The sequence below is a fragment of the Neofelis nebulosa genome, chromosome 16 (genome assembly GCF_028018385.1).
Source record: "Neofelis nebulosa isolate mNeoNeb1 chromosome 16, mNeoNeb1.pri, whole genome shotgun sequence".
Classification (NCBI taxonomy): Eukaryota; Metazoa; Chordata; class Mammalia; order Carnivora; family Felidae; genus Neofelis; species Neofelis nebulosa.
In genome coordinates, this window is record NC_080797.1 from 45,952,148 (window position 1) to 45,959,699 (window position 7,552).

The window sequence follows — 7,552 nt, forward strand, 5'->3', positions numbered from 1 at the left end:
TGCATATCCGTTCTTGTCATTTTTATCCAAAAGTCCCTTTTTATAAATTTTTTAAAATAAAATGTCACTGTCACTTGCGTACTTTTTATCTTAAGCAGACAATGCCAAACATGATGTACCTTTTCTTGATCATGAGGTTTAAAGATGAATTACCTTGCTTGGTCGGGACACCCACTGAAATTCACAAGGAAGGCTCTCTGTATTAACTTAACCCCAGACAGGTCCGTGTTTTGACTTCTTAGGGTTTTAACACATTTATTGGTCACTTGGGTCGTATGCTCGATATTTTTACTTTTACCTCATTATAATCTACAGTGCTGCAAGTAGATGTTATTGAGTCCATTTTACAGATTGTGAACTCGGGGCTAAAGGTTGATGCCAGGTCACTCCTGATGTGTTTGCATCATCAACACACCCACCACCAACAGCGTATCGTATAGAAAGTAATGCGAGGTGTAGACAGACACGTTATTGTTCTGGGCACTGGGAATGCTGGGGTTTATGATAAGCCCTCAGAGGGACTCCCCACACAGGGAAACAAAGATGAATTACTTCTGGAAGGAGGTCGGAGATTTTGACAAGCTGAAACCGTTACACGTTGGCCATCGTAAGAGTTTAAATTTTGGGGTAGGGTTTTGAAACTAGGAAATAGAAACAGCATTAATTAGTCTGTGAGAAAGCTGTGAGCTCTTGAAGGCTGGGAGTTTCTTTGGCTCGTCTCTGCATTCAAATTAACGAGTATTTGCACATCGTTTGTTAAGATTCTGTTCTATGTGTTATATAGAACACCTCTGCAGGACATTACTCTCAGCCTCCCAATTTCCAGCTCATGGGGGGGGGGGAGCACTCCAAGGTCTCTGAACAAGTTGCTACACAGGCACAACCGTACACCGTACAGCAGCCCAGGCAAACGGCATCCCTTTGAGCAGCTCCCGCCCCATTCCCAGGGAAGTGCCCCCTGCCAGAGACTCTGCCAAAGGGCCATGTGATCATTCCTCCCCTGTGGCTGATTGGACCCGGGGAGCCCGTCAATAGACCAGTAGCCAATCAGGTTCTCCGCGGGGCTTTGTTTCCATGGGCTTCATGAAAGTACTTAAGTACTTGAAATCTGTACCAAAAGTATGGCCCACTTAGTTTGCTTCTAATCTATCAGGAAATAAGTGCAGCAGAAATTAAGAGTTCAGAAATTTTTATAGCTCGGGGGCCCGGGTGGCTCAGTGGGTTAAGTGTCCGACTTCGGCTCAGATCATGATCTCCCAGTTCGTGAGTTTGAGCCCCAAGTCGGGCTCTGCGCGGACAGCTCAGAGCCTGGAGCCTGCTTCGGATTCTGTGTCTCCCTCCCCCACTGACACTGTCTCTTTCTCCCACAAAAATAAACATTAAAAAAAGGTGGGTTTTTTTTTTCATCTTTATAGCTTATTTTGACAGTTGACTATTATTGAATCTAGTGATAATAAAATGTGGTTTGTATTTTCTATGTGTTTTTCATGCCATTTTTCTCTATTTTATAAAAATACCACTATATGATGTGTTGGAAATTTTTAAAAAATTAAAATTAAAAACCCACCTTGTCCACCAGTTTTGAGAAGCCCTGCTTTAAATAAATGCTTGCTTCCTTCAGCAGAGGGGCTCCCAGGTTTGGTGAGTCTCCTTATCAACGAGCTCTGACTGAAATGTTGCAGGAGGCTTGCTTTAATTTGGTGATAGGAGCCGTGCTTTATAGTGTCATGTGAGAGCTTAAGATCATGACTTAGGCAAGGGCAGTGGACTCTGAACCAAGGAAACACGACGAATAAGAACTTGTCAACAATACTTCAAACGAACAAACAAAAAAGGGTGGTTTTGACCCGGCTTCTCGTGGAGTCTGCCAGGACAGGGCTCCAACCTTCCCGACAGCTGGCCGTGACTTCCTCATTGCTGACCTCCAGGCATCCTGTTAGAACCTAACTAACTGTAAAATTTTAAAAGCTGTAAAATCTTCAAGAAAATGAAAAAGACGACTACTGAAGAACCTATCCTTTCAAGATAGGTTAAGACATGATGTAAACCGGAACATATAAACAGAACCATATGGTTTGGAATTAAGTGGCACAATAAGTTACATTTATAGAGCATTCAATCGCTTATGAAGCAATTTCACGTATTTTATTTATTTTTCACAGAAACCCAATTGAGTAGGCAGAGCAGATATAATTTGTTTTCCAAATGAGTACACTGTGATTCAGAAAGGTTAGTGACATGCCAGGGTCTCACAGAGCTGGGACACCAGTCCAGTCTTGGGACTCCAAAATCTAATGGCGTTTGTTCTTGCTTTGTCTGTCACTAACATATACCATCTTCTGTGTAGGTCAGGGTTTCACAGCCTGTAAGCAGACCTCTGTAAGAAGCTGGTTATGGTTACGGACACACACACAGAGACAGCGTGATAGTGGTGATCTGCACGTACCACAGAATTTTACGACCAACTTCAGGGGCCTCCTAGACTTAAGAACTTTTTTTTTTTTTTTGAGAGAGAGAGATAGGTGGACAAAGGCTCTGAAGCGGGCCCTGCGCTGACCGCAGACAGCCCGATGCGGGGCTCGAACCCACAAACTGTGAGATCATGACCTGAGCTAAAGCTGGACGCTCAACCCACTGAGCCACACAGGCACCCCTCCACTTAAGAACCTCTGAGCCAAGAACAGCAGGCCCAGCGGGGGTGTCTCAAACATTTAGTATCCACTGTCAATAAACCTGTACTATCTGGTTATCTTCTGCCGTCTCTAGTCATTTTCTTTTCTGACTCATCCACAGACGCACTGAGTACTACAGAGAACTCAGTGGCACACGAGGTCAGGAGAGCTAGTGGTAGAGAAACGCTTCGGGAAGAAAGAAAGTGGCACTTAGCCCGAACTTCATAGGAGATGCCATCTGGCATATTCAAAGAACACTGTGTTGGCCAAGCTGGTGAGAAGAAAAAGTTAATGTGGAGGATTAAGAGAAGATTAATGTGGAGATAAGGCAAAAATTGTAGAGTCTTGAACATGAAGCTAAAGCATGTCAACTTCAAGCCTGTGAACTTTGGGGTGCCATGTACAAAATGGCATTTTAACATTACTCGGGCAGTACCGTGGAAGATGACTTATAAGGGGAAGGACTGGAAACAGGAAGCCTAGTTCAAGGATCTTACTACAATCTAGGAGTGAGTGGACGAGGGCTTGAGGGAGACAACAGACATGGAAATAGAAGCAGAAATGAGAACATTTATAGACGAAGAAAGGACAGATCTGGATGAAGGATACCTTGAGGAAAGGATTAAGTAGTCTCAAGATTTTGAGCCTTGGAAGAATGGATTTGCTCAATAAATATTGACCGCGAATACATAAATGATAGGAATGGAGAAGTGCAGGGTTTCAAGCTCACACATACAAGGCCAAGGCCAAGGCCTAACTGATTCAACCAGTGAAGTTACAAGGAGCCGCTTTTCGATTTAGACAGTTTATTACTTAAAGAGGGGTGCCTGGGTGGCTCAATCGGTTAAGCATCCAACTTTGGTTCAGGTCATGATCCCACAGTTCATGAGTTCAAGCCTTGCGTCAGGCTCTCTGCTGTCAGTGCAGAGCCTGCTTCGGATCCTCGGTCTCCCTCTCCCGGCCCCTCCCCCACTCGTGCGCCCTCTCTCAAAAATAAACATTTTTTTAAACGTGTATTTATTTTTAAGAGTGAGAGAGTGTGTGCAGGGAAGGGGCAGAGAGAGAGGGAGACACAGAATCGGAAGCAGGCTCCAGGCTCTGAGCTGTCAGCACAGAGCCCAACGCGGGGCTCGAACTCACGAACCGCGAGGTCATGACACGAGCCGAAGTCGGACACTCAACCGACTGAGCCACCCAGCCGCCCCAGTAAACATTTCTTAAAAATAAGCAAATAAAGGCAGCAAAAAGAATTAGCCAACGGTGCGAGCTCCCTGGGATTTTCGGCTCACCGAAAACCACCACAGCAGAGCAAGAGGGGCCAGGTGACTGCAGGGTGAGTCGTGGAGCACACCGTGCTGAAGAGCTGGCTCGAGACCGCGGGGAGGCGGTGTGAAAGTCTGAAACCCACGCCTCACCGGAACCCCGGAGAAATGCGAAACTTTCTCCTGACAGCTTCCCAGGAGAGATAGGAGGCAAACAGAAGATGGCCTTACACCAGCTCCTTCCAGACCTCGCATCCACTCACGTCCGCGAGGATCGCGAGGCGCTCTGCCAAGATTCAGTGAAGGGGTGGTTCGAGCCTTGGCCTAAGTGGATGACATGTGCAAGGACACCGTGATACCGTGGCTGAGCTGTTCCTCCACACAAGGGACAGCTGGTTCTGAGCAACAGAAGATGAGCTTGGTTCTAAATAGCTGCACAGACTGTGAAGTTACACTGGGACCTTCGTGTAGACCTGATCGGGGCCGGCCGCAACTACAGGTGCAGATCTGTGTGTCATTTGCGGAGAAGCAGGGGTGTGAGCGAGTGCATTTCAGCTCCAGGGTTCAGGTTCCGACTGTCACTCACTACGTGTGTGTTCCAGTCACCATGGCCGTGTGACCAATTACCTGAAAACTTAGTGGCTTCGAGTAAGAATATTTATTTTGCTCCTGACTCTGCAACTTGGGCAGGACTCTGCATTTCTCACATGAGTCTATGTCTCCGCCCAGTGTCTGCTGGGGGCTGAGCTGGCAGAAAGCTCACTCATTCGCACACCCTGTGGGTCGGGACTCCAGCTGGGGCTGGGGCTCCCTCATATGCGATGTCTGAGTTCCCAGAAAAGCGTTCCAAAAAGGAGAGCCAGGCAGAAGCCCCATCTCTTTAAAAAAAAAAAAAAAATTTTTTTTTTAGTTTATTTTTTTTGAGAGAGAAACAGAGCATGAGTAGGGGAGGGGCAGAGAGAGGGAGAGGGAGACACAGAGTCCGAAGCAAGCTCCAGGCTCTGAGCTGTCAGCACAGATCCTGATGCAGGGCTCAAAACCACAAACTGCGAGACAATGACCTGAGCTGAAGTCAGACGCTTAACCAACCGAGCCACCCAGGCGCCCCAGGAGCCCTATCTCCAATTGTGACCTAGCCTCAGAAGTCACACAGTGTCGCTTCTATCACCAAGGTGGTGACAAAACTGCTGAGTTTCAACAAAATGAGAAATAGGCTTGGACTCTTAGCGAGGGTGTGGGAAGGTTCTGGAAAAGCATGAGGAAATGAAAAGAGGGCTGTGGCCATTTTGGGACTCTCTCTCTCACGCTGATGGTAAAATATACGTAACATAAAATTGACCATTTTAACCATTTTTAAGTGCACAATCCGGTGGCATTAAGTACATTCACAATGTTGTGCAACCATCACCCCTATCTCCAGAGCTTTTTCATCTTCCCCAACCGAGCCTGGGAACTGGAACACTGACTCCCTATTCCCTGCCCCCTCCAGCCCCTGGGAACCGCGGTTCTGCTTTCTATCTTCATGAATGTGTCTAGTCTATGTACCTCAGATAAGTAGCATCGTACATGATCTGTCCTTTTGCGTGTGGCTTATTTTACATAGCATAATGCTTTCAGATTCTAACATCATCTCTTGAGCCTGTTTTCCTCATCTACAAAAAAAAAAAAAAAAAAAAAAAAAAAATGGAGAATAGAACCTGCTTCCCAGGGTTGCTTAGAAGATCTAATAACATAACACGTTATGGTCTACAATGTCATGACCATGTGGAATGCCTACAACCACTGCAGCCATTTTCTGACCATGAGGTAAGCAAGCCTGAAGACAAGGCCAACTGGCCAAGAATGGTAGTGTGGAAAGAAGGAAAGACCCATTGAGGGCAATGTTGAGGCACTGAGTCAGTCGACCCTGGAACGGCCCTGCCTCAGGCCTACTTGGTATGTGAGATGAAAATCTTCCCAATCTGCTTAAGTTGGGTTTTCTGTTCATTGCCATCAAAAGCAGCATCCTAACCAATATGTTCGTGTAAAGTCTGATATGTTACCGGGAACCCAGTAAGTGGAAATGAATGTCAGCGATGATGGTGGTGACGATGGTGATGGTAGGTGGGTTCTTGGAGGGCAGAATGTTGAGGTAAGGATAGCAGGGACTCTGGACAATCAGTCACCTTTAGGGGAGGGAGTGGACAAGCAGAATCAACAGAGGATGAAATGACAAATAACCAGGAAAGGAAAGGGGAAGGGAAGTGTGATGCAAGCCAGGGAGGTGAGCATATCAGTACACGAGGGATGGGAATGCCACAGAGTTCTCTTCCACTCACAGTGGTGGACCTCAATGGGGCCTGAACTTGACACACAAAAGCCCAGATGGATGTATTTGCTGATGCCCCCTGAGGTGTTCTTCTAGACCAGTAAGTGATTCCCAAAGTGAGTCCCCAGCTCAGCAGCACTGGCAACACCTGAGAACCTGCTAGAAATGTAGAGTCTCAAGCCCCACCCTAGACCTTCTGAATACAAAACTCTGGGGATAGAGCCCCGGAATTTGTTGTGATTAGTCTTCCAGGTGACTCAAATGCCTCAGAAATCTGAGAATCATTCAGACTAAATACCTAGGTGGTAGGGAATTTGCTCCTATAAATTGCCTTGTAGGGAGACATGGAGAGAAGTAAAACCCAGGGCAAAATCAATCCCTGTGAAGGGTTGATGAGTTTCCCACTGGGGTAGGGAGGTTTTCTCCGTTCCAGGTTGAGGAAAGGACTCTCTCTCTGCCCACTAAAATCAGATGGACCCAGCACAGAAAAGATAGGCTAAGCTCCAGAGAGCCTTAAGGGAATGCCTGCAAAGGATTTAACTTTGGCTTTTTCTTTTTTCTCAGGACTCTGGAAATAGTCATGTCTAGCATCAGATGTTCAATATTCCTTTTTTCCTCTGTTATAAACTCCTCTGGCTGATCCCAAACATAACAGCAGAGTCTTTTAGGCACACTGGAGCTTGTATTTGTGATGCTCATTCACATATTTGACAAACATTTCTTGTGTGTCTACTAAGTCCCGGGCATTTTTCTGCGTGTTTGTGAAATAGCAGTGAACAAAAAAGACAGAACTCCTGCCCTCATGGAGCTTACTTTCTGGAGGGAAACGAGAGAGAATTAAAGGGAAGTGTGGCCTTCCTCTCATTACATCACACTTGGAATAAAATCCAAAACTATGCCACAGTGTTCTCCAGAGACCAGACACATGCCTGCCACAGGGCCTTTGCTCTTCTCCCCGAGCTTCATGTGGTCTGACCCTCTACTTCACTTCATTCTGGATGCTGATCATGTCACCCCATCAGTGGGATCTTCCCTGAACCCCTTATCTAGACCAGCACATCCACACATAAATCTATCATACTATGTCCTTACCTTTCTTTATAGCACTTTTTCCCTAACATTTATCGGTGTTGTCTGTTCCCTCCATTAGAATGTAGACTCCAGAAGGCAGGGATTTGGATTTGCTTTTTTTCACTGCTGTATCCCCAGCATGAAAACAATACCTGATTATAATAAGAACTCCAAAAGTATTCACTGAATGACTAAGTCAGCCCTCTAGGAGGGCAACAGTAGCATTGTATGGAGGGGCG

At 46.2% G+C, this 7,552-nt stretch overlaps 1 long non-coding RNA gene across 1 annotated transcript in view; it reads left to right on the forward strand.

Annotated features, from left to right (window-relative positions):
- The window catches only part of LOC131497073 (uncharacterized), a 110,698-nt gene that overhangs the window by 101,741 nt on the left and 1,405 nt on the right, over positions 1–7,552 (forward strand). The gene's annotated exons all lie outside the window — the stretch shown is intronic.